This window comes from Myxine glutinosa, chromosome 13, assembly GCF_964187855.1.
Source record: "Myxine glutinosa chromosome 13, kmMyxGlut1.1, whole genome shotgun sequence".
In the NCBI taxonomy this organism is placed as follows: Eukaryota; Metazoa; Chordata; class Myxini; order Myxiniformes; family Myxinidae; genus Myxine; species Myxine glutinosa.
The window spans coordinates 7,132,668-7,157,656 of record NC_136273.1 but is presented as its reverse complement, the minus strand read 5'-3'; positions in this window follow the sequence as shown (position 1 = coordinate 7,157,656).

Below are 24,989 nucleotides of genomic sequence, written 5' to 3'. Positions count from 1 at the left end.
CGAAGCGAGGGCTGATAGCGAGCGATTGGGGGGCAAAATGGGAGAAATGGGGGAACGGCTAGAAGCTAAATTTGAGGGATTAGACAAGAAATTTGAGGGATTAGACAAGAAATTTGAGGGGTTAGACAATGGGATAGAAGGGGTGAAACATGGGTTAACGGGGGTGGAAAATAGAATGGCTGCCCAGGAGAATCAGTTAGAGGGGGTGAAAAACGGGTTAATGGGGTTAGAAAATAGGATGGAAGACAAATTGCGGGAGATAGGGGAGCAATCCGCCCGAGAAATTAAACAAATGGGAGAGCAGATAGAGGAGGTGAAAATCGGGGTAGAAACCAAACTGGATGCTCAGAGGGATGAATTGGGACAGATGAGGGTGGCATCTACAAAGGAGAGGGAGGAGATGAAAGAGGAGATACGACGAGGTGTAAGTGAGGAGGTCTCGGGGGTACGCGAGGAGGTAAAGCGAGGTGAAAAGCGTATGGAGAAAGAGGTGAGGAATAATACGGCTAGGTTACAGGGGGGCATAGAGGGTCTGACGAAGGGAGTAGAACAGCTGACAGTGGGACAAAAAGAACTAACGGAGCAGGTTCAAAGGAACACTGCGGTACTAGGAGGGTTAAAAGCGACACAAAACGACATAAAAAAGGACTAGATTCTGTTACGTGGTCCCCTCGGTGACTACCTGGTCTCGGTGACCCCCGGACCGTGAGAGGACCTTCGCCAGAAAGTAGTATTATATATGCGCTTTCGCAACGCAATCCCTATGAATTCCACCCAAGAGAAACTGATGTTCAATGATATATTTCCAGGGTAAGGATATCAAACAATTTCAATGATACAATCACGGATATTCCCCGAGCAATCAACAACAAACAACCATCAACAATTCCCAATCCACAATCAATTCCCTATATGATTAAGATGGCCATCTTATATATGTGTGTCCACTTCTGTACTCACGACCCCCTTTTGGTCTCTGCCCCTCACAATGTCTCTGGGCCCCTCCCGACCGAGATGCTGGTCGGCGTCGCCGCACTCGGGCGGTTGAACGAACCCCGGGTGGACGGGTTTCCACCGGGCAGGTATCGTACCAGGCACCGCGGCTGCAGCCCCTCGTGGCCACGCGAAGCGGGCACGGCAAAGCAAGCCAAAAGCCCCACGCCGCTTGCAAGGCGTGTTAGGCCCCAACGTGCGACCCGTACGCGTCTGTTTAGACGGTGCCGCGAACGGTGCCAGACGCGGGGTCGATGCACGGCCCCACGTCAACTTGACGTCTCCACCGGGTAGGTACACGTCCCGGTAACTCCTCTCGCCAGACGGGCTTCGGAACGCCGCTTTTCCACGCAGTGCAAGGTCGATCCCACCTTTCGTCGGAGCGGGGCGAGGAAGAAAAATAATCGTCGCTTTTCTTCCTCGAGGCTTTTCCTCTTCCGTTTCCGGTCACTTCCGTTTCCGGACACTTTTCAGAAGGGCTCCTGACCCTCCAACCACAACAACCCTTAATCTACTACGCATGGATAAGCAAAGACCTGAATGGTAATTCACATACATTCACATAAATATGTAACACTCCCCCCCTTCAAGAAAGAAAGTTCGAACCCAGCGAAAACTTTCTTTGCCGGCCAATTTGGAGAAACCAACCAGATAACTCAACCCCCCCCCCCCCCCCCCCCCCCCAGATTAACTCAATCTGGACAAAGCGTCCGCCACGACATTGTCCCAGCCCCGTACATGTTCAATTTCCAAGTTGAACCCCTGCAAAGCCAAACTCCATCTCATAAACCTCTGATTTTTATTTTTCATTCTTTGAATGAAGGTTAAGGGGTTGTGATCCGTAAAGACCTTTATGGGAAAGGACGTGATTCCTAAATACACCTCATAATGTTGAAGCCCTAGCAGGAGAGCCAGGGTCTCTTTCTCCACGGTGGCATAATTTGCCTGATGTTTATTGAACTTTTTGGAGTAGTAGCACACGGGGTGGTCCACCCCATCCTCATCTTCCTGTAACAAGACCGCTCCAGCCCCCACATCGCTTGCATCTACGGCCAACTTGAAAGGTGCCTGAAAGTCCGGAGCGGTTAGGACCGGAGAACTCATTAGTATCGCTTTGACATGGGCAAAGGCCGCCTGACATTTGCCATCCCAAACGAATGGGGTCTACTTTCTCAACAAACTCGTTAAAGGGGCTACCACATCCGAAAAATTCTTACAGAACCGCCGGTACCACCCCGCCATACCTAAGAATCTCATCAGCTCTTTCTTCCCCTTTGGGACTTGGAAGCGATCGATAGCTTCTACCTTGGCGGTCACTGGTTGTACTTGACCCTGCCCTACTACATGGCCGAGGAACACTACCTGTGCTCTTACAAATTCACTCTTGGCTAAGTTGATGGTCAGACCTGCCTCGGACATTGTCTGAAAAAATGCATGGATTTGCTTAATGTGGTCTTCCATGGTCATGGTGTGGATGATTACATCATCCAGATATGCCTCCACCCCCTCCAGGTCTGCAATGAGCCTATTAATCAGTCGTTGAAATGTAGCCGGCCCGTTCTTCAATCCAAAAGGGAGGACCTTGTACTGATATAACCCATTCGGAGTGACCAAAGCTGAGATTTCTTTGGCTCTATCGGTAAGAGGGATCTGCCAATACCCTTTCAGCAAGTCAAATTTGGTAACAAATTTAGCTGGGCCTATTCGATCAATACAGTCGTCAATCCTCGGGAGCGGATAGGAGTCGGTCTTGGTCACTGCATTCACCCGTTTTAAATCTGTACAACACCGGAAGCTGCCATCGGGTTTCGGAACCAACACACATGGGGAGCTCCATTCACTGTTGCTTGTTTCGATGATGTCATTGTCCAACATATATTGCATCTCCTTCCGAAGATACTCCATCTTCACCGGGTTCATCCGATAGGGGTGTTGTTTCACTGGAGTGGCCTCCCCCACCTCGATATCATGATATACTAAGTCCGTACGACCAGGTACATCTGTGAACAAATGTTTAAATTCGAACATTAGGCTGGACAGTTGTCCTTGCTGTTCCCTTGTTAAATGACCTAACTTCTCATCCAAATGACTCAACACTTCGGTGTTCGTCAATTTGGGGCAGGCCTGGTCATCCAAGTTATCAAACTTCACACCGGCGTTTCCGTCCATTTTCACCGGTACGACCGGTGAGACAGGAACTACGTCTTCCACCGGTTCCCTCTCATGATATTTCTTCAGTCGGTTGACATGACACAACTGTCGCTTTTTTCGTCGGTCGGGAGTGGTCACCATGTAGTCTGTCTCATTCACCCTCTCCTCCACTGCATAAGGACCGAAATATCTAGCCTGGAGGGGCTGACCTGGAACGGGCAGCAATACTAACACCCGGTCCTGAGGACTGAAATTCCTTATCTGCGAGGTCTTGTCATGTCTCTCCTTCATTTTCCCCTGGGCCCTTCTCAAGTTCCGTCGTGCCACCTCACACGCCTTTGCCAATCGGTGTTTCACTGTGGACACATACTCCACCATCGGTGTCCGGGACTCCTGTAGTAACCACTGTTCTTTCACCAATTTCAACGGTCCCCGCACTGCGTGTCCAAACACCAGTTCAAACGGACTGAATCCCAAGGAATCCTGCACGGACTCCCTCGCCGCAAACAACAATAGGGGTATCCCTTCATCCCAATCCTTGGCACATTCCAAACAATATGTTCGGATCATATTCTTTAAAGTCTGGTGAAACCTTTCCAGGGCCCCTTGGCTCTCGGGATGGTAGGCGCTGGATCTTACTTGTTCCACCCCCAACAGGTGTACCACTTGCTGGAAAAGCGTGGACATGAAATTGGACCCCTGATCAGATTGGATGACCTTAGGTAGACCAACCCAAGTGAAAAATTTAATCAAGGCCTTTGCAATAACTGCCGCCGTTATTTTCCTCAGAGGCACTGCCTCGGGGAACCTGGTGGACGCGCACATGATGGTCAGTAAGTATTGATGTCCAGCTTTGGTTTTGGGTAAAGGGCCCACACAGTCCACAATGACTCGGCTGAATGGCTCTTCAAAAGCTGGAATTGGCTTTAACGGGGCGGGTGGGATTTTTTGATTCGGCTTTCCCACCAGCTGACAAGAATGGCAGGACTTGCAGAACTCCGCCACATCCCGTCGCAGTCCCGGCCAGAAAAAATGTACCAATATCCTGTCACAGGTCTTGTTCACTCCCAGGTGCCCGGCCCAAGGGGTCTCATGTGCCAAACTCAAGATCTCCTTCCGGTACAGCGGTGGCACCACAATCTGATAGTGAACTTTCCACTCATCATCTGCGGGCACCGCTGGGGGCCTCCATTTCCTCATTAGGGTTTCCCCCTTCATGAAATACCCCACAGGTATCTTCGTAGCCTCTTCTTCCGTAACGGCTTTCTCAATTAACCTCTGGATCTCCGAGTCTTCGTGTTGTTCTTCCACTAGTCTCCTTCGGACCAGCGCGGTTTGCTCCACTTCGTTCTCCGCGGTCTCCGACGGACACTCCACGTCCCCTTGCGTTCCAGACGCTACCATTTCTCGAAATTCCTGGGAATCCCTCCCCTGGTTATTTCCCTTTTCCGAGTTGTCTTCCCGTACCTCTAAGGGTTCCAACTCCCCCTCTCTTTCTTCCTCCTTCTCTTCCGCGTGCTTTCTACCCATAGCCCGAGTCACTGCACAGGATGGAAAGATACCCGGAATCTCCATCTCTAACCGAGTGGTGTTATTTTTCTTACTGGGCTTGTCCACCATTATTGGATTACCCGAAACTCGCCCCCCGGCCAAATCATTCCCGATAATAAAAGAGATTCCCTCCACAGGAAGGGTGGCTTGTAAGCCTACGGTGACCGGCCCGGATACCAACTCAGAACTCAACTGGATGACATGAAGCGGAGCTTTAACATAGCCCCCGACCCCCTGTAAAAGCACACTAACCCCAGTTGCCGTCTTCTCCGACAATGGCAAAATGCCCTCCAGCATCAACGATTGGTGGGCTCCTGTGTCCCTCAATACCCTAACTGGCTTCTGGTTACTCGGGTCGCCATCCAGCGACACGAACCCCTCTGAAATGAAATGTTTGTAGCCCTCCTGAACAAGGTTCTCCCGGGACGCCGTACCTTTGACAGGGGAATCTTCCCCCAGCTCTGCTCTCCAAGAATGATTTCTCACACTTGCCAGTGCATTCGGAGTCGCACTAGACTGATTCCGTTCCGGGTTCTCCCTTTTCCGGAGGTAACATTGGGACATCAAGTGTCCAGTTTTATGGCAAAAAGCACAAGTAGGCCCGGGGGAGAACCTCGGGGTCGGCCTTGAGCCCCCCGAAAAATAAGTTTGTCTTGGGCCCGTAGCTCTCGGATTTCTAACAGTTGGGGTATCATAGTTGTCCCCATAATCATCTCGAGGCCGCCGCCATGTAAGGTCGTTCTCCGCACCGGGTGTTCCATAACTCCCCTGCTGAAGTCTAGGCGAGGAGTTAGGCTTGTGGACCCCTATTCGGTGGGTTAAGGCATAATCATCTGCCATGGTGGCTGCGTCCCACAACTTTGGTACTTTCTTTTCCTGCAGGTACACTTTGATGTCCTCGTGGACACACTGCTGGAATTCCTCCACCAGGATCAAGTCCCGCAATGTTTCGAAGTCTTTCCCGACTCCTTTTGACTCACACCACCGATCAAACATGTTTTCTTTCACTCTGGCAAACTCCACATGGGTCTCACTCTCCCTCTTCCTGGCATTCCTGAATTTTTGCCTGTAAGCTTCCGGAACCAACTAATAGGCTTTGAGGATGTGCTTCTTCAGTACCTCATAATCTGCACATTGGTCCATTGGTAGCGCCGAATAAATTTCCTGAGCTTTCCCCACCAGCACACTTTGCACGAGTATGGTCCAGGCCTCCTCCGGCCAGTTTAATTGTCGAGCCACTTTCTCAAAGTGTGGAAAAAATTTCGCGACTTCCTTTTCACTGAACGGTGGAACCAGCCTCACATGTCTGCCCACATCCCAGGTTTTCTGGTTAGGTGTCGACCCCGTCAGCAAGGGTGGTGCCTCTCCCCGTTCTCTCATTAACTCCAGCTCCTTGAATTTGATTTCTTGCTGAAGCTCCATGTCACGTTCCTTTAATTCCCTTTCCGCTTTTCTCTCCTCTGCTTCGAGGTCCCTTGCAGCTCTCCTCTCCTCTGCTTTTCTCCCTTCTAACCTTTCCTGGAGTTCTCGTTCCACTCTCCTTTCCTCTGCTTGCTTCTCTTCTCTCCTCGCTTCTGCTTTCCTTTCTTCTTCTTTTAACCTTTCCTGGAGTTCTCGTTCCACTCTCCTTTCCTCTGCTTGTTTCTCTTCTCTCCTCTCTTCTGCTTTCCTTTCCTCTTCTGATCTTTCCTTTTCTGCTTTCCTTTCTTCTTCTGCTCTTTCCTTTTCTGCTTTCCTTTCTTCTTCTGCTCTTTCCTTTTCTGCTTTCCTTTCTTCTTCTGCTCTTTCCTTTTCTGCTTTCCTTTCTTCTTCTGCTCTTTCCTTTTCTGCTTTCCTTTCTTCTTCTTTAATCCGTTCCTGGCTCCGTAATTGCAACTCCAGTTTCCGGAGCTCAACATCTTCTGGTTCTTCGGGTAGCCACTCCCAGGCTAACTCGTCCCATGTTCCTAATCCCACCATAGATTGTATCACCGTGGCCTGCAACTCTGCCTTCCTCAAATTAGTTCGGACCTCCAAGTTAAAATGTTTGGCCAATTTCAAGAGGTCCGACTTTAGTAACGTTCGGAACTGTGCCTCACTCGGTGTTACCGCAAAGTTCTGTGCCACAAACGCCATGGTGACTATCGTTAACACCTGTTAACCTTCACCCAAGACTTTACCCCAATTTCCCCAAAAATTTTCCAATTAATACTTAATTAATAAATTTTAATTAATAAAAATATTATTTTATTATTTTATACAATTTTAGATCCCGGACGTAGACCCAATTGCGAAACCGCAAATCGTAATTTGGACGAGCCCCCAATTCTGTTACGTGGTCCCCTCGGTGACTACCTGGTCTCGGTGACCCCCGGACCGTGAGAGGACCTTCGCCAGAAAGTAGTATTATATATGCGCTTTCGCAACGCAATCCCTATGAATTCCACCCAAGAGAAACTGATGTTCAATGATATATTTCCAGGGTAAGGATATCATACAATTTCAATGATACAATCACGGATATTCCCCGAGCAATCAACAACAAACAACCATCAACAATTCCCAATCCACAATCAATTCCCTATATGATTAAGATGGCCATCTTATATATGTGTGTCCACTTCTGTACTCACGACCCCCTTTTGGTCTCTGCCCCTCACAATGTCTCTGGGCCCCTCCCGACCGAGATGCTGGTCGGCGTCGCCGCACTCGGGCGGTTGAACGAACCCCGGGTGGATGGGTTTCCACCGGGCAGGTATCGTACCAGGCACCGCGGCTGCAGCCCCTCGTGGCCACGCGAAGCGGGCACGGCAAAGCAAGCCAAAAGCCCCACGCCGCTTGCAAGGCGTGTTAGGCCCCAACGTGCGACCCGTACGCATCTGTTTAGACGGTGCCGCGAACGGTGCCAGACGCGGGGTCAATGCACGGCCCCACGTCAACTTGACGTCTCCACCGGGTAGGTACACGTCCCGGTAACTCCTCTCGCCAGACGGGCTTCGGAACGCCGCTTTTCCACGCAGCGCAAGGTCGATCCCACCTTTCGTCGGAGCGGGGCGAGGAAGAAGAATAATCGTCGCTTTTCTTCCTCGTGTCTTTTCCTCTTCCGTTTCCGGTCACTTCCGTTTCCGGACACTTTTCAGAAGGGCTCCTGACCCTCCAACCACAACAACCCTTAATCTACTACGCATGGATAAGCAAAGACCTGAATGGTAATTCACATACATTCACATAAATATGTAACAATAGCGACACAGAAGCAATGTCAGATGGTACGTGAGGGACTGACAATGAGGTTGGACGAGGTGACAGAGATAATGGAGACGAAGGACCGGCAGGTGAGGACGCACATAGAAACGGTCAAGATAGCCTTAGAGGACGAACTTGAGGAGACGCACCGGGAAATAAAAGAGGTGAAGCAAAAATTAGAGGAAGTGGAAGAAGAGGTGAGTGAAATTAAGAAGGGACGGACAGAAACTAAGAGGGAAATACAGGAGGAGGTGATGGAATATGTACAAGGTCGGTGCTCAACTCATAAAGTTGTGCTCACTAACCAAATAAAGAGTTTGCAGGTGGCAAAGGAGGTGCGGAGACGAGGTGCCAAGGTGAGTGGCGAAATATTCGGCAATGTATATGATGTGAGGAAAGCTTCAGTCGGCTTGGGGGTTGATTCGGATCCGGGTGTTCGTGAAAGGCCGTTGGTGAAGTGTGCGACAGGTACGGTGTGCGAAGGAGGAGGTGTGCGAGAATGTCCGACTCTGGGGTGTGTGACGAAAAAGTGCGCGCCAAGGAGTGAGTGTGCTGTCGAGAGTGAGTCGGTCGTAGCGTGTGTGCGAGGGAGCACATGGAAGCGCGGTGTGGTGAGTGTTATGGAGGAGGTAACGAAAGAGTGTGCGCAAGAGGATGCGCAAGAAAGGTGTGTAACGGACAGGTGCATGGGGAAAGAGTGCGCTGTCAAGAGTGAAGGAGAATGCACGCCTGTGGTGAGAGTTACAGAGGATGTAACGAAAGAGTGTGCACAAGAGGATGCGCGAGAAAGGTGTGTAACGGACAGGTGCATGGGGAAAGAGTGCGCTGTCAAGAGTGAAGGAGAATGCATGCCTGTGGTGAGTGTTACAGAGGGTGTAACGGGAGAGTGTGCGCAAGAGTCTGCGCGAGAAAGGTGTGTAACGGACAGGTGCATGAGGAAAGAGTGCGCTGTCGAGAGTAAGGGTGAGTGCGCTGTCAAGAGTGGAGGTGAAAGTAGTGAGAGTGACACGGAGCGTGAGTTGGTTGTGACAGGTGAGAGAGGATGTACACCTGGAATGGAAGGATGCACACCTGGAATGGTAGAGCGTGTGTGGGAATGCACACTTGATTTGGTCGTGAGGCACGTGGTTGGGTGTGCGAGTGAGAGCACATCTGTGATTGTCACAGAGGAGGTAACAGAGAAGGGGGCGCGAAGAGGTGTGTTGGTGAGGTGTGCGAACAACGAATGTGTGCCAAGGTGTTCGGTGGTCAGGTGTGCGACCAAGTCTGTGAGCGGAATGAGTGTACCTGGGTGTGTAAGAGAAGGTGCAATGACGAGGAGCATGGGAACAGCTGGATGTATGAGCAAGGAACGGGCTGCTGGGTGTAAGCATGCAGGTGAGGCATCGATGGTAACCGGGTTAGAGGTTAGAGCGACTTATAGCCGAATCGGGCCCTCGGTGCATGCCGGGTTTCGTGTGCCGCGAGGACCAGCGGGGATCCGAACCACGGCGGGTTTGAAAGGACTGCCGTACATGACCCACGCTGGGCCGCGTTTGGAACGGCCGCGTCCGTGCTCCACTAGGCGGAGCGGGCAGCCCGATAGGAAGGGTCGTCATGGCGACCCCTTTTTGTTGAAGCGTTCCGGCAGGTCGAGATCGGGACATTGGATGGCTCCGTGCCGAGGTGGTGCGTGGGATCTCGGCCCGGGTAAACCTCCTTCCCTGCACCGAATGCGGGACGTATCCAGCCGCTGGCACCAAAGAACCCGCATTCATCGCTCGGCTTTACAAAGCCGGGCTGTAGAAGTGAATTGGTGCACCGAGAGGCACTAGAGTATAGACTGTAATGATGAGGATAGTGGTCTGGACCCGAAATTAGGAAAACGAAATTTGATGATTGGCAAAGTGATTGGTAATGGTACAGTGATTGGCAGATGATTGGCAAATTTTTGATTTGTTGGAATTTGGTAAGCAAAATTTATAGTAAGAGATGCCCCATGTGATGGGATGGCCAATCCACCATCCCTCACAGCGGGGGGCAAAGGAGCACTAGCTTATGGGGTTGATGGCAGTGAAAACGAGCCCGGGTGGGTTAGGATATATCGTGTGTAGGGCCCTAGAGATTGACATTAGGTAACGTTAAGGTTAGTTAGTGACAAGGATACCTGTAGTGGGGACGCAGGTAGATAAGAGTGGATGATAATGACGTGGGAGCGCAATAGTTTAAAGGGGCGACTGGGAAGCGCAAGTTTCAGAGGGGAGTTGTTAGATGAGATGATGCCGTGTGTTTGAGGATTGGAGGTGTGAAGAACAGGTGTGATTGCACAGGTGTGCAACTGAACAGGTGTATGGAGCAGTGTATGAGGGAGTAGTGGTGATTGCGTGTGGTGTTGACCAAATGGTCCAGGAAGGAAGGAGGGTGCAGGTGGCACCAGGTGATTGCACAGGTGTGCAACAACAGGTGTATGTGGCTATGTGGAATAAATGGTAGTGTGGAATATCTGGAGTATTGGAATGGATGGTCATGGAGTGAGTATGGTGGAAACTATGGAGTGGAGTGTATGGTGCGAAGGTGTGAATGGGGGAAGGATGGACCCCATCACGGATACCCGGGGCGGGTAGTGTAAGTGTTAGGTAAAGGGTACAGGTAAATTGTGGTTGGATATTGGCATCTGTGGTGCGGGTGAGAGAATGGTATTTGGATGGGTGCATTAGTGTTGTGGAAATGGCTGGGCGTGTAGCCTGTTAGTGTGTGTAGTTGGTTTGGGCACTCCACCACTGTGAGGATGTCGGCCAGGTGAGGCCGCAGGTGGGCTCCGGGAGCCGGTAGTTGTTGTGGATGGGGCCTGAGGATCCGGAGGACGGACCCGGGTAGCCCAGTGCCAGAGGGCACCGAGTGGGGTGACAGAGCCAGGAGGGGCCTTCCCCAGTTAGTTAGGTTAGGGTGAGGAGCTAGGTAAGCTCGGGTGGCAACTGCAGTGGTGGAGGTGTGCAGGTGGGTAGACCTGCTGGGAGAGCTACACGTCACAGCCCAGAAATTGTGCAAGGGCACCGGGAGATGAATCGGGGGAGTGAGACCCCAAATTGAGAAGCACCACAGTTTGGTCAATGGGAATTGGTTTTTAGAACCCATAGTGTAAGTTGGCCAATGGATTGGCAGGGAAAGACCCCGGGTAGTGTAACGTGTGTTAAAGTCATTTAGAGGATAGTTAGGATGAAGAATCTCCTTGCACCATCTGCATCCACTCACCTGAGGTGACAGGTACTCCACACCATGCCATGTTTTAATTATTTTTATGTGCAAATGTTTTGGATTGTGAGACGCATCATGACGTGGGTGTGACATTGTGCTTTGTGTTCCATCTCTTCCTCCTTATGAGGTTTGATGATGAATTGGTGATGGCAAATTTTGGATAGAGGGATTGTGGTGACGAATTTGGTATTGGGGAAATATGGGAAGACGTGACGATAGCGACGGATTGGTAAATGTGTAGATTCTGTACATATGGGGTAAGGGCAAGGGTAGTGTAGGTGACAGGGGGGGGTGACATACGGTAGAGACGAGCTTTCTCATTTCGCTCTCCGTACGCATTTCGCCTTGCATTGCCTTATTGATGTGTACCCTTGTGACCTTACCCCTCGCTCATTTGTCTTCCCCCTTTTGTCTCCCACATGACCTGTGCGCCATTGGGCGCCGAGGGGAGCGTGCGTTAGTCCTCCATTGTGCGCCCGGAACTCCCAGAACCAGCTGTCTGCTTCGATGCACCACATTATGGACCATATGTCTGTGGCCGAGCACCACTGGTGGACCCCATGGGTTGGGGCATGGCCCCTCTGCTGGAACCGGCCATGAGGGCCCGAAATCTTGCTGGCGGACCTTGGCCACAGGGCACCGATGCCCCACAGGTGAACCACACTAGTCGGCCCCTGTGGGCCATAAATAAATAACAATGGACACGTTGGGTGCATTTTATTTCCACAAATAGGCCGCCAGCAAAGGAAAAAGACAACAACTGGAAGAAATAATAATAGCCAGCAGAGGGAGCCGAAGAGCAAGAGATCACCTGCAGGGTTAGGGGTTGTTGAGTTTATTTTTATGCATGGAACAGTGATGACTGTGCACCGATTGGTGCTTGAGGGTGTATTGGTGCGTTTTTGGGTGCTTTCATGGTGCGTCGATGCAGAGCAGACTGTCTCCCCCCCAGAAAGAACAATCACAGGTCCTGGGTTGCGTTTTGTAAATAAAAGTAGCGTCAATTGTAAATAATGCTCCCCACCGTCAGTGTGTAGTTTGAAGACCATTCCGCAATTCGGTTAACTGTGGGCGTGAGTCTGTTAGGCAGGGTGCAATGGAGCAGTGGGACACATTTATTTATGTTTTAAAACTGTCGCACTCAGGGTCAGGTTAAAAGTAGAGGGAACTACACCTACGTGTCACATTAAATTTAAGTTGTAGGCCCGGGACTTGCCTAAGAGGAGGAGGGTGCAGTGTTGTGGATATGAGAATGGTTTGTTTTTTTTGTTGTTGTAGTGTAAATTGTTGTAAAGATCACCCTTTGTAAATGTCATGATCCTTGTAAATACCTCCGTAGTGTAAAGGTCAAAGGGGCGTCTCGGTAGTTATTCCATAAACACCACATTGCAGGACACGATAAAACCCTTGTTCAGTAGCTTATATCTTATTATGTGTATTAGAGTAAGGCCTTGTCTTCCATTAGAATGGCACTCCATTGCACCGAGTGAAATAAGAGTAGATTCCCTTCATTCCCATTCCCAAAAACCTCCATTCCACCTTTCGTCGATTGGCAATGACATCCCCTCCAAAGCCGCCATTGGCCATGAGGCAGGGTTGGGGAAGAAAGGCGGGTCCCCACCTCATCAGAGAGGGGAGGAGTGAGCCAGCCCCACTCGACCAACCATGAACAAGGGGTTTGGCTTGAGAGGGCGGAGAGAGAACGTTTTGGGGGAGGTTCGAAAAGGTTGAGGGGCGGGCCTATATAACCCGCCACGGGACGCTCCCTGACAGACAAGCAGATGAGTCCAAGAGATGAGCTGAAAGGCTGAGCTGAGCGCATAGAGAGGTCCATGACAAGAGCTGAGCTGGTCGTCAGGGGTGGTCAGTGGTTGCGTTGAGTGGTTGCGTTGAGTTGTCGGTGGAGAAAGAGTGGTTGGACCAAGAAAGAGAGAGGAGAGAACCCGTCACGCCAGACCCCCCACCAGCGCGTCGGCTCCACCAAGCAGCTCCGACCTGTGATCCTGCGCACACGACAGGCTCGGTGGCATCAGCGGCCGTCGAGGTCCAGCCCGACGTCCCGTGCGGGATCAAGCTCCAGCCAGCTCCGTGCCGTCCTCCCCCCTCCAGCCACACACCTCCTTCCAGCCAATCCACTCTGCAATTCCCCGCGTGAGTCTGTGTCTTCGTTTGTTCTGTCCTGGGTAGTAAGTAAGCCTGTTAGATAAGCTAGTATTTTCCCTGTGTCTCTAAAAGCTTCTGTATATTATTTTATTATCTTTCCTTCTCCTTGGTTACTTTGAGCCTGTAAATAGTAATAAATAGTAATCGTATTTCAAACCTTTCTTTGCCTTCGTCTTCCTTTTCTTCACATCCGTGTCGTCTTAGTCTTTTCCCGATTGAATAGCGGTGGCGCGATACGGCCAACGTCTGGGTGAATCGGGTTGAGTCGGGGAACAACTGTTCGGCCGCGGTTATACCTCCGCTCGGTAAAAATAACATCCTAATCCGCGGACCGTAACAATATTTTTTAAATCGCGGCATGCAGTCATACACCGCCCGAAATAACAGACGGGAAAATGCCGAGATATATATATTTTGTTTAAATCGCGGCATGGTCAGTCATACACCGCCTGAAATAACAGACGGGAAAATGCCGAGATATATTAAAAATTCGTCGATTTGATGACAATCGTCACGATGAAATATTTAATTTATACGTCGTCACAATAATGTGGAGAGAGGAGATAGCTTCGTTCACGTGTCGCCACATATGGGAAATTGCCAAGATATATTTTTTTTAAATCGCGGGATGGTCAGTCATACACCGCCTGAAATAACAGACGGGAAAATGCCGAGATATATTAAAAATTCGTCGATTTGATGACAATCGTCACGATGAAATATTTAATTTATACGTCGTTACAATAATGTGGAGAGAGGAGCATAGCTTCGTTCACGTGTCGCCACACACGGGAAATTGCCGAGATATATTTTTTTAAAATCGCGGCATGGTCAATCATACACCGCCTGAAATAACAGACGGGAAAATGCCGAGATATATTAAAAATTCGTCGCCACACACGGGAAATTGCCGAGATATATTTTCACTTTGCACAAAAATAACATCAAGTAATCGAATCAATAGGAATGTCCTGTGCCTATAACATCGACGTTATAGGCACAGCTGCATCTAGGCATTGTGTAACATCGACGCGGCTTTTGTTTTAATTAAAACTTTTTGTACTTGTTTTTCTAAAGGGTACAAGAAAACTAGTCTCTACATTCAAAGTACATCGCCCATGAAAGAATAAATAAATAACGTCCTTTGGCGCGCGGCATTGCCGGGCTGTCCTTAGCGCCGGAGATGCCGCCGTGCAGCACGTACACTGCATTGGGAGGGAGAGGTGCACAATAATTGATTGATTGATTGCGTAAAAAAAAAAAAAATTAGTAAAGTTATCAATTTTAATCAATTAACTATAAGCATACCGAAACCACCAGTGTTTCACCCAAATCTAACTTTTTGAAAATTAATTAAATGATTAATCTGATTATGATTCTAAAGCCATTATGATCATCTAATTAAATGCTTAATGAAATTAAGCTGACGTCCAAAGCCAGTCGCCGACGGCATCCTGAGCTCCTCACCACAGGCAAGGCTTTCACCTGCTTCACAGCTAGCTCGGCTTCACGCTGTTGAAACCAAAGCGTTCAGCATCATTGTAATCTCCCGCGATGAAGCTGATTCCGGGGGCCTTTCACTTACTCACCGCAGGCAGGTTGGTGGTCTTTCCGTCTTCTACCGACTCCTCTCCGGCCTTGTTCCCCTAGCTCTCTCTGTGCTCTGTTCCCCAAATATTCCTACAGGTCGCACAAGATCTGCCTTTTTTATATTTTTTTATTTTTTTAGTATACTGAATCGAGGCTCGTGAAAGAGCTAACATTTATTTCACAAACAACTCAACCAGACAAACAAAGTATACAAAAAGAGGGAGCGGAAGACAAGATGGGGAGAGAAAGGGAAGCACACAACCACAACATTTGAGAGCAGGGAGAAGTGTGGGAGGGAGAGGGCTTGGGGGCAGGAGGCATGCGAAGGGGGGGGGGGGGGTGTGGGAGAAGTATAAAACACAAGGGGGCCGAAATATTATTTTTTTTGTATACTGAATCGAGGCTCGTGAAAGAGCTAACATTTATTTCACAAACAACTCAACCAGACAAACAAAGTATACAAAAAGAGGGAGCGGAAGACAAGATGGGGAGAGAAAGGGAAGCACACAACCACAACATTTGAGAGCAGGGAGAAGTGTGGGAGGGAGAGGGCTTGGGGGCAGGAGGCGTGGGAAGGGGGGGGGGGGGTGTGGGAGAAGTATAAAACACAAGGGGGGCGAAAAAAAATTTTGTACACTGAATCGAGGCTCGTGAAAGAGCTAACATTTATTTCACAAACAACTCAACCAGACAAACAAAGTATACAAAAAGAGGGAGCCTGCAACCCTCTTATGGTTAAACTGCCAAAATCAAGACTCTCTGCTCACCTTCACTCCTTCATTCCTCTTTTCTCCCGCCTCTGGAACAAACTTCCTCACTCTCTTCAATCCCACTCCTCCCTCCAGGTCTTCAAAACAGCTGTTCATCCACCATCTCTTATCTTCCCCCATCCAAAACCTTGATCTTTTCTACCCCCGTTAATTCATCCCAGATACACTTTTTTGAAATACCAACTTCTTTTCTGGAAGTGCAAGCAGTGCCCATGTGTTTTATACCTCTCCCACCCCCCACCCCCATTCCCATACCTCCTCCACCCCCCCCCCCCAGCCTTCTGCCTCCCACAGATCTCCCGTTGTCCCTGTTCTCAAATGTTGTGCTTGTGTGCTTTCCTCTCTCCCCATCTTGTCGCCCGCTCCCTTTATCATATGTTTTGTGTGTCCGTTTTTTTTTTGTGATTGATGTTAGCTCTTACACGAGCCTCGATCTTGTATACAAAAAAAATAAAATCGATTGATCAATAAATAAATGATTGATTAATCAATAAATCAAAAATACCCTTTATCATCAAATGACTTGCGTCACTGTGTCCAAATTTCAGCTTCCGAGCTCGAATGATGGCTGAGATGTCGCCCGGGCAAACGAGAGAAAGCGTTGCCTTTGACCTCGACCCTTGACCTATATAGGCAAACATTGACAGCCTCACTTTTGGCCTTCGGAATCCTCTGGAAAAGTTTGACCAAGATAGCTGAAAGCATTCGTGGGTTATCGCATTCACAGACAAACGAGACAAACCGACATGACGAAAATGTAGAATGAAGACAAGCCCCCTTCGGTGCCTGGTGATGACGTCATGCAAATCCTGAGGATGGAATAGGAATGGAGCGGTGTATGTGCAGCATCCATTTTTGTGCTGCGGTAAGTATGACAGTGTAGCGGCTACCGCTGGGTTTTCACAATCGCCTTGCACCTATCAAGGACGCGGAGCGATCACCATGCCGGGCTCGTCCAGGACGCCCGGGCAGGCTCGCCCTCAACTTGCCAGGCCGCAGCCAGGACGCTGGGCCACGCCCCCTCTCGCCTTTCCTGGGCAAACGCTCCGGGATAATATGTATATATATTGCTGCCCGATAAACGGGCTTTTCAGAGTGCCTGAGTGTTTGGTTTGAATAAAGCCACTCGGATGAATTCCAGCTTTTTGTCGCGTCCATTCTTCCGATCGACGTGGGAGCCCCAGCTCCTTCATTGGTGACCTACCGACATGGACACGGCAGTCGCCCTTAAACTGCCTACCTTCTGGGAGGCTCACGCGGCGGTTTGGTTCGCACAGCCGGATTCCCTGTTCGCCCTGCGAGGCATCACGGCCGACGACACCCGCTTCCACCATGTGGTAGCAGCGCTCGGTTCGGCCACCGCGGCCCGCGCCCTGAGCCTCCTCGAGAGCCCGCCAGCCGCTGACAAATACGGCGCGATTAAGAAGCTTCTCCTCGACGCTTTCGCCCTCCCATCGGCGGAACACGCACGGCGCCTGCTCGACCTGCCCGAGCTCGGCGACACGCGCCCTTCCGAGCGAATGGACTACATGCTTTCACTGCTCGGCGAGCACTCTCCGGTATTCCTGTTCCGGGAGCTGTTCCTCCGTCAGCTGCCTAACCCGGTACGCCTCGCCCTGGCAAGCACGACGATCACAGATCCCCGGGCCCTTACCAGAGAAGCCGACAAGATCTCCGCCGCAGGCCAGCGCATCGCAGCGGCGACATGGGACCCACCGCCGTCTGACGCAACACCCATGGCGCCCGAGCACCCGGCACGGTCGACGACCGAACTGCCGACGCAATTGGCGGCCACTACACCGAGCCGACCACCTCCAGCACGACGACCGGGGCCTCCACCTGACCAAGCGTGGTGTTACTATCATGCCAGGTTCGGACAGAAGGCCCGGACATGCCGACCCCCGTGCACCTTCGGCAGGCCGGGAAACGGCCGGGCCGGCATTCATTACCAGCCATGAGCGCCGGCCACACGGGCAACTTACTGTTCATCACGGATAAAGCGTCCGGACGGCGCTTCCTGTGCGACACCGGCGCCCAACTGAGCGTCATACCCGCCTCTGACCAGGACAGGCAGTCCGCGGCTTGCGGCCCCTCTGCTTCGGCGGCCAACGCTTTGCTTGGACGTTTGTAACCGCAAGCGTGCCCATGGCTCTGCTAGGCGCCGACTTCCTCTGCGCACACGGACTGCTGGTGGACATCCAACGGCGTCGTTTAATCAACGCCAAAACCTTCAGCTCCCTGGTATGCACATTGAGCAGCTCCGCGCCGACCGAGCTGGCATGCGCCGTCCCGGCGGCGAACGAGTTTGCTCGCCTGCTCACGGAGTCCCCGGCCCTCACGCGGCCGACGTTTTCGGCCGTCGCAGTACGGCATGGGATCGAGCACCACATACCAACCACGGGCCCGCCGGTCTACGCCAGGGCCCGCCGCCTCGACCCAGCCAAGCTCGCCGTGGCGAAGGCCGAATTCGACGCGTTGGAGCACCTCGGCATCGTGCGGCGCTCCGATAGCGCGTGGGCCTCGCCACTGCACATCGTGCCAAAGCCGGGGGGTGGATGGCGCCCGTGTGGCGACTACCGCCGTCTCAATGACGCTACCACCCCCGACAGGTACCCGATCCCGCATATCCAAGACTTCTCCGCCCGTTTGGCGGGACGGGTCATTTTTTCGAAAATTGATCTCATACGGGGATATCACCAGGTACCTATCAGGGCGGCCGACATCCCCTTCGCGGACACTGTCCTGCTCTGCGACGTCTCCCAAGGCCAGCCTCGCCCCATCGTGCCCGTCACCTGGCAACGCCGCATCTTCGCCTCCCTCCACGGCCTTTCCCACCCAGGCCGGAAAGCTTCCCAGAAGCTGGTGTCGGCGCGATTCGTCTGGCACGGCCTTCGTCGGGACGTCCGCGATTGGACCAGCACCTGCACGGCCTGCCAACGGGCCAAGGTCCACCGACACACCCAGGCCCCGCTGGCACCTTTCACCGTGCCCGAACGACGTTTCGACCACGTCAACGTGGATCTGGTGGGCCCCCTCCCCCCGTCACGGGGGTTCACACACCTGCTCACCATGGTGGACAGGACCACCAGGTGGCCGGAGGCCGTTCCCCTCGTCTCCACCACCACCGCCGATGTGGCGCAGGCTTTCATTGCCACCTGGGTCGCCCGCTTCGGCGCACCGGCGGACATCTCGTCAGACCATGGACCACAGTTCACCTCCGAGCTGTGGGGCGTGGTCGCCCGCAACCTGGGGTCAAGCTCCACCGTACTACGGCCTACCACCCCCAAGCAAACGGGTTGTGCGAGCGATTCCACCGCTCCATGAAGGCCGCGCTCATGGCTGGCCTTCAAGACGGCGGTTGGGCCGACCGGCTGCCGTGGGTCCTTTTGGGCTTCCGCACGGCCCCCAAGGAGGACCTCCAGGCATCCACCGCCGAGCTTGTCTATGGCCAGGCGCTACGCGTCCCGGGCGAATTCGTGCCCGACGCTACCAGTCCCTGGTCCACAGCTCACCAGCGCTCGGACCTCCAGGAGGCCGCCCGACGGTTTGCCCCCGTGCCAACATCCCACCACGGTGACCCCCAGTCCTACGTCCCCCCAGCACTTCGCACAGCGGAGTATGTTTTTGTGCGTCACGACGCACATCGGGGGCCACTCCGGCCGCCGTACGACGGGCCCTTCCGGGTGCTGCGACGGGACGACAAGTCGTTCGTCATCGACATCGGCGGCAGGTCGGACCGGATTGCGGTGGACCGCCTCAAGCCGGCGCATGTGGACGTCGACCACCCACCACGGGTGGCCCTTCCGCCGTGGCGAGGCCGCCCCCCGTCCACGGTGCCCCCCACTCGACCGCCCACCACCACACCGGACCCCCTCCCACGACCCGCCAGGGGTCGCTTCGGCCGGGTCATCAGGACCCCCCTCAAATTGACCCTGCCGGTGCAAGTCGATTCTGGGGGGACGTGTGTAGCGGCTACCGCTGGGTTTTCACAATCGCCTTGCACCTATCAAGGACGCGGAGCGATCACCATGCCGGGCTCGTCCAGGACGCCCGGGCAGGCCCGCGCTCAACTTGCCAGGCCTCGGTCGGGACGCCTGGGCAGGCTCGCCCTCAACTTGCCAGGCCGCAGCCAGGACGCTGGGCCACGCCCCCTCTCGCCTTTCCTGGGCAAACGCTCCGGGATAATATGTATATACTGTATATTGCTGCCCGATAAACGGGCTTTTCAGAGTGCCTGAGTGTTTGGTTTGAATAAAGTCACTCGGATGAATTCCAGCGCTTTGTCGCGTCCATTCTTCCGATCGACGTGGGAGCCCCAGCTCCTTCAACAGTACGTATTCGTAATTTATCTATTCGTAATCGCCATGCCTTCTCTTGAAGATGTTTGGTTTTTCATATAACATTGTGTAACTGTGTAAAGGATTAATTTGCTTTGATAAATGGAACTTTACAATGCCCGCTCTTTGTCTCCCTCAGGGCTTCTGACTGGATGGACATTTGACATCATTTTTCACATCCCCGACATCAATTAAAAGGGAACCCAAACACTCAGACCACCTTGACACTAATCTATCCATTGATACTCGACATATTAATAGACATGGTGTTTTTTTTTTACCGATTTATAAAGTCTGTAATTTTGCGATTAAAAGCCTAAATCTTCCTCTTCTTCAGACGTGGCCGTGACGTCACACTCAAGTCGACCGCCATATCCATGATGTTTACGGGTTACATTACTTGCATCGCAAAGAACGAATGTTGGAACGATTTTACTCAAATGGCGAATAATTTTCGAATTTTTACAAATAGAAATATGTCGGGTCATTTCATACTTGGTGGTTTTAGTAATACAAACCGAGATGGTTTAATGTTACACCAATGGAATGGCAGAAAGATCTGAGGGTTGTCAGAAATTAGATGAGGTTTATCCGAAATGCCCGAGTTTGGATCAGGCCCACAAAATGTTCGCTTTTGTGTTCAGAACATTTTACAGAGAACTTTCATGAAACAACAGAGATGGCTAGGTCTTCTGGTTATCTGCTGTAGCGACCCATGGGTCCCCAAAGCGAGACCAGCAACAGAATCTCCTTGCTTCAGCCGGTGACGTAACCGGCGGGCAAACCACGGCGCCGGGCTGGCCGGTCACGTGACCACCAAAGCGTGCCGCGCGTGCGGTTATAATCCTTTGCACCTGTCGGTCACGTGACCACCAAAGCGCGCCTCGCCTGAGAGGCGTGGCTTTCGGTTTCGGTTGTGCTTTCTGGTTTTGAAATATATGCAGCCCGATAAACGGGCTTTTCAGAGTTCCCGAGTTGGTGTTTACAATAAACATCTTCTCGGACGAGTTTGTGTCTTGCCCGTCACTTCGTCCGTCTCAAGCAAGGGCCCTGCTCTTCACTGCCACGATTGAGGGGATGCCATCTCCATGATGAAGATGAAACAGCCGTCGCTCGAAACTGTAACACTGTGGCGGACACGATGGCTCGCTGGCGCGGTGACATCATTCCGCGCACCAAGAGGGCGTCGGCCACGCCCGAGAGGTCGGCGTGGCCTCGGGCTATGCACGGGGCTCGCAGCCCCGAGCAAGTCAGTGCTGCAGTTTGAGCTTTACAATAAAGACTCTTTTGACCCTACGCGACCGCGTTGTGGCTTACCTTCTTTGGCAAACAAGTTGCGTGCGTAGCACCATGCTACACTGGTGACCCCAACGTGATGGCGGCCGTGCGGGGACTAGCGCCGCCTCAACGATGCTACCACCCCCCCCCCCCCCCCCCCCGCCCACCACCACTGCAGCGGTGAAAGCCGCGGCCTCCGCCGCTCCCGCCGCAAGCCTGGTGCCGTTTCCACGCCAGGTTCGGACACAAGGCTAAGAAGTGTTGCCCGCCATGGTCGTTTGGCAAGTCGGGAAACGACCGAGCCGATGCTCGGTAGCGGCCCTGAGCGTCGCCAATTCCGGCAGCCTCTTATTCATCACGGACACCTTGTCCGGGCGCCGCTTCCTCTGCGATACAGGAGCGCAGGTAAGTGTCATCCCAGCCCACACGTCCGACAAGCGAACCGCGGGCCGGGGCCCCGCGTTGCTTGCAGCCAACGGTACACCCATACGCACATTCGGGAAGCGCTGCCTCTCCCTGCGCTTTGGAGGGCAGCGCTTTCAATGGACGTTCGTAACCGCCAGCATGCCCATGGCATTGCTCGGTGCGGACTTCCTATGTGCAAATGGGTTGCTGGTCGACGTAAAGCACAGACGGCTCGTCCAGGCCGAAACCTTTAGCTCGCTCGCTTGTTCGCTGAGCAGCTCGTTGAGCGGCTCACTGAGCGGCTCACCGAGCGGCTCACCAAGCGGCTTGCAAAACGGTTCCGTCCCGGCGAGTTTGGTTTGTACGCTTCCGGCAGCGGATGACTTTACCCGCCTCCTCGCCAGTTTCCTGGCCCTCATGCGGCCCACCTTCTCGGTGGTGGCCGTCAAGCACGGGGTGGAGCATCACATCCCCACCGTCGGGCCACCGGTCTATGCCCGGGCACGCCGCCTCGAGCCAACGAAGCTCGCGGTGGCGAAAGCGGAGTTCGCTACGCTGGAGCGGCTGGGCATCGTGCGGCGCTCCAAGAGCGCTTGGGCATCGCCGCTGCACATCGTGCCAAAGCCCGGCGGGGGATGGCGGCCGTGCGGTGACTACCGCCGCCTCAACGATGCTACCACCCCCGACCGCTACCCGGTCCCTCACATCCAGGACTTTTCCGCCCGGTTGGCGAAAATGTCCCTCTTTTCCAAGGTGGACCTCATCGGCGGCTACCACCGGGTCCCCATCAGGCCGGAGGACATACCGAAGACAGCCGTCATTACACCATTCGGCCTCTTCGAGTTTCTGCGGATGCCCTTCGGGTTGAAGAATGCGGCTCAGGCATTCCAACGGCTGATGGACAGCGTCTTGCGCGACTTGGATTTCGTTTACGTCTACCTGGATGACATCTTCGTCGCAAGCGCGTCCCTTGAGGAGCACCTCCGCCATCTCCGCATGCTCTTCGAACGCCTGGGCCAGCATGGCTTGATCATCAACCCCGCCAAGTGCCAGTTCGGCGTCGCCGAAATCGACTTTTTGGGGCACCGCGTCACCAGGCACGGGGCCATCCCCTTACCGGCCAAGGTGGAGGCGGTCAGGGGGTTTCCGCGCCCCCGCACGATCAAGGGGCTCCAGGAGTTCCTGGGCATGGTGAACTTTTATCACCGGTTCCTGCCCCGCATCGCCCAGCTCCTGCGCCCCCTGCACGAGGCCCTCCGGGGGAAGCCGTGCAAAGGTGACGTTGCTTGGACCGAGCCGATGGACGCGGCGTTCGCGGGCGCGAAGCTCGCCTTGGCTAACGCCACCATGCTCGCGCACCCGGCGCCCGATGCACCGATCGCCCTCACCACCGACGCGTCGGACTACGCGGTGGGCACGGTGCACGAGCAATGGGTGAAGGGAGCTTGGCAGCCGCTGGCGTTTTTTAGCCGGCAGCTCCGCCCGCAAAAACGGCGGTACAGTACCTTCGACCGCGAGCTCCTCGGGCTTCACCTGGCGGTCTGGCATTTCCGCCATCTGCTCGAGGGCCGTTCGTTCACGGCCTTCGTCGACCACAAGCCCCTGGTCTTCGCGATGCCCAAGGTCGCCGAGCCGTGGTCGGCCCGGCAGCAGCGTCACCTCTCGGCCGTGTCCGAGTACACGACGGACATCCGGCACGTCGCGGGGAAGGACAACCCGGTGGCGGATTGCCTTTCCCGGTCCGTCGCCCACGCGGTCCACCTCGGGATCGACTATGCCCGGATGGCGGCGGACCAGACCGCCGACCCCGACGTCCAGGCCTTGCGAACCGCCGTCACGGGCCTCCGCGTCACTGAGGTGCCGTTCGACGGCGCGGGCACGGCCCTCTTGCACGACGTCTCCCTCGGCCGGCCTCGCCCCATCGTGCCCGCGGGCTGGCAGCGCCGGGTTTTTGACGCCATCCACGGCCTGTCCCACCCGGGCACGAAGGCCTCCCAGAGGCTGGTCGCCGACAAGTTCGTCTGCATGGCCTCCGGAAGACCGTCCGTGATTGGACCAGGACGTGCCTCGCGTGCCAGCGTGCGAAGGTGCACCGCCACACCCAGGCCCCGTTGGCCCCGTTTACTGTGCCCGAACGTCGGTTCGACCACGTTCACGTGGACTTGGTGGGACCTCTGCCCCCCTCGCGGGGTTTCACCCACGTCCTCACCATGGTGGACCGCACCACCCGGTGGCCGGAGGCCATGCCTTTGGCGGCGACGACGGCGGCGGACGTCGCGCAGGCGTTCATCGCCACCTGGGTTGCCCGGTTCGGCGCCCCCTCGGACATCTCGTCCGACCGCGGCCCCCAGATCACCTCGGAGCTCTGGGGGGCGGTCGCGCGGGGGCTCGGCACCCAGCTGCACCGCACCACGGCCTACCACCCTCAGGCCAACGGCCTGTGCGAGCGCTTCCATCGCTCCTTAAAGGCCGCGCTCCGGGCCACCCTCCGCGACGGCGGCTGGGTCAACAGGCTCCCCTGGGTCCTGCTGGGCCTCAGGACGGCGCCCAAGGACGACCTGCGCACATCTGTGGCGGGATTCGTCTTCGGACAACCGCTGCGGGTGCCGGGCGAGTTCCTCCCCGACTCCACGGCACCATGGTCCGCGGCGCAGCAGCGCTCCGCAGTGCAGCAGACCGCCCAGAGGTTCGCCCCGGTGCCGACAGCGCACCACGGGTGCCCGCCAACGCACGTCGCCCCGGAGCTTCGCACGGCGGAGTACGTGTTCGTCCGCCACGTCGCCTACCGGACACCGCTGCGGCCCCCGTACGACGGGCCCTTCCGCGTGCTGGAGACCAGGGTGAAACACTTCACCCTGGACATCGGCGGTACTCCTGACCGCGTTTCCGTGGACCGCCTCAAGCCGGCCCACCTCGATGTGGACCACCCCCCGCCAGTGGCTCGGCCCCCGCGTCGGGGCCGCCCCCCGGCGGGCGGACCCCCGGCACCGCCCAGCCCCGCTGGCACGCCACCACCCTGGCCTGCACCCATCCCAGATGCCGCCAATGGCATCACAGACGGCATCCCAGACGCCGCCAGCCGCCAGAGGGCGCTTCGGCCGGGTCATCCGTTTGCCCCGCAAACTGACCCTTCAGGTGCGCGGGAATTCTGGGGGGCGCGTGTGGCGGACACGATGGCTCGCTGACATCATTCCGCGCACCAAGAGGGTGTCGGCCACGCCCGAGGGGTAGGCGTGGCCTCGGGATATACACGGGGCTCGCAGCCCCGAGCAAGTCAGTGCTACAGTTTGAG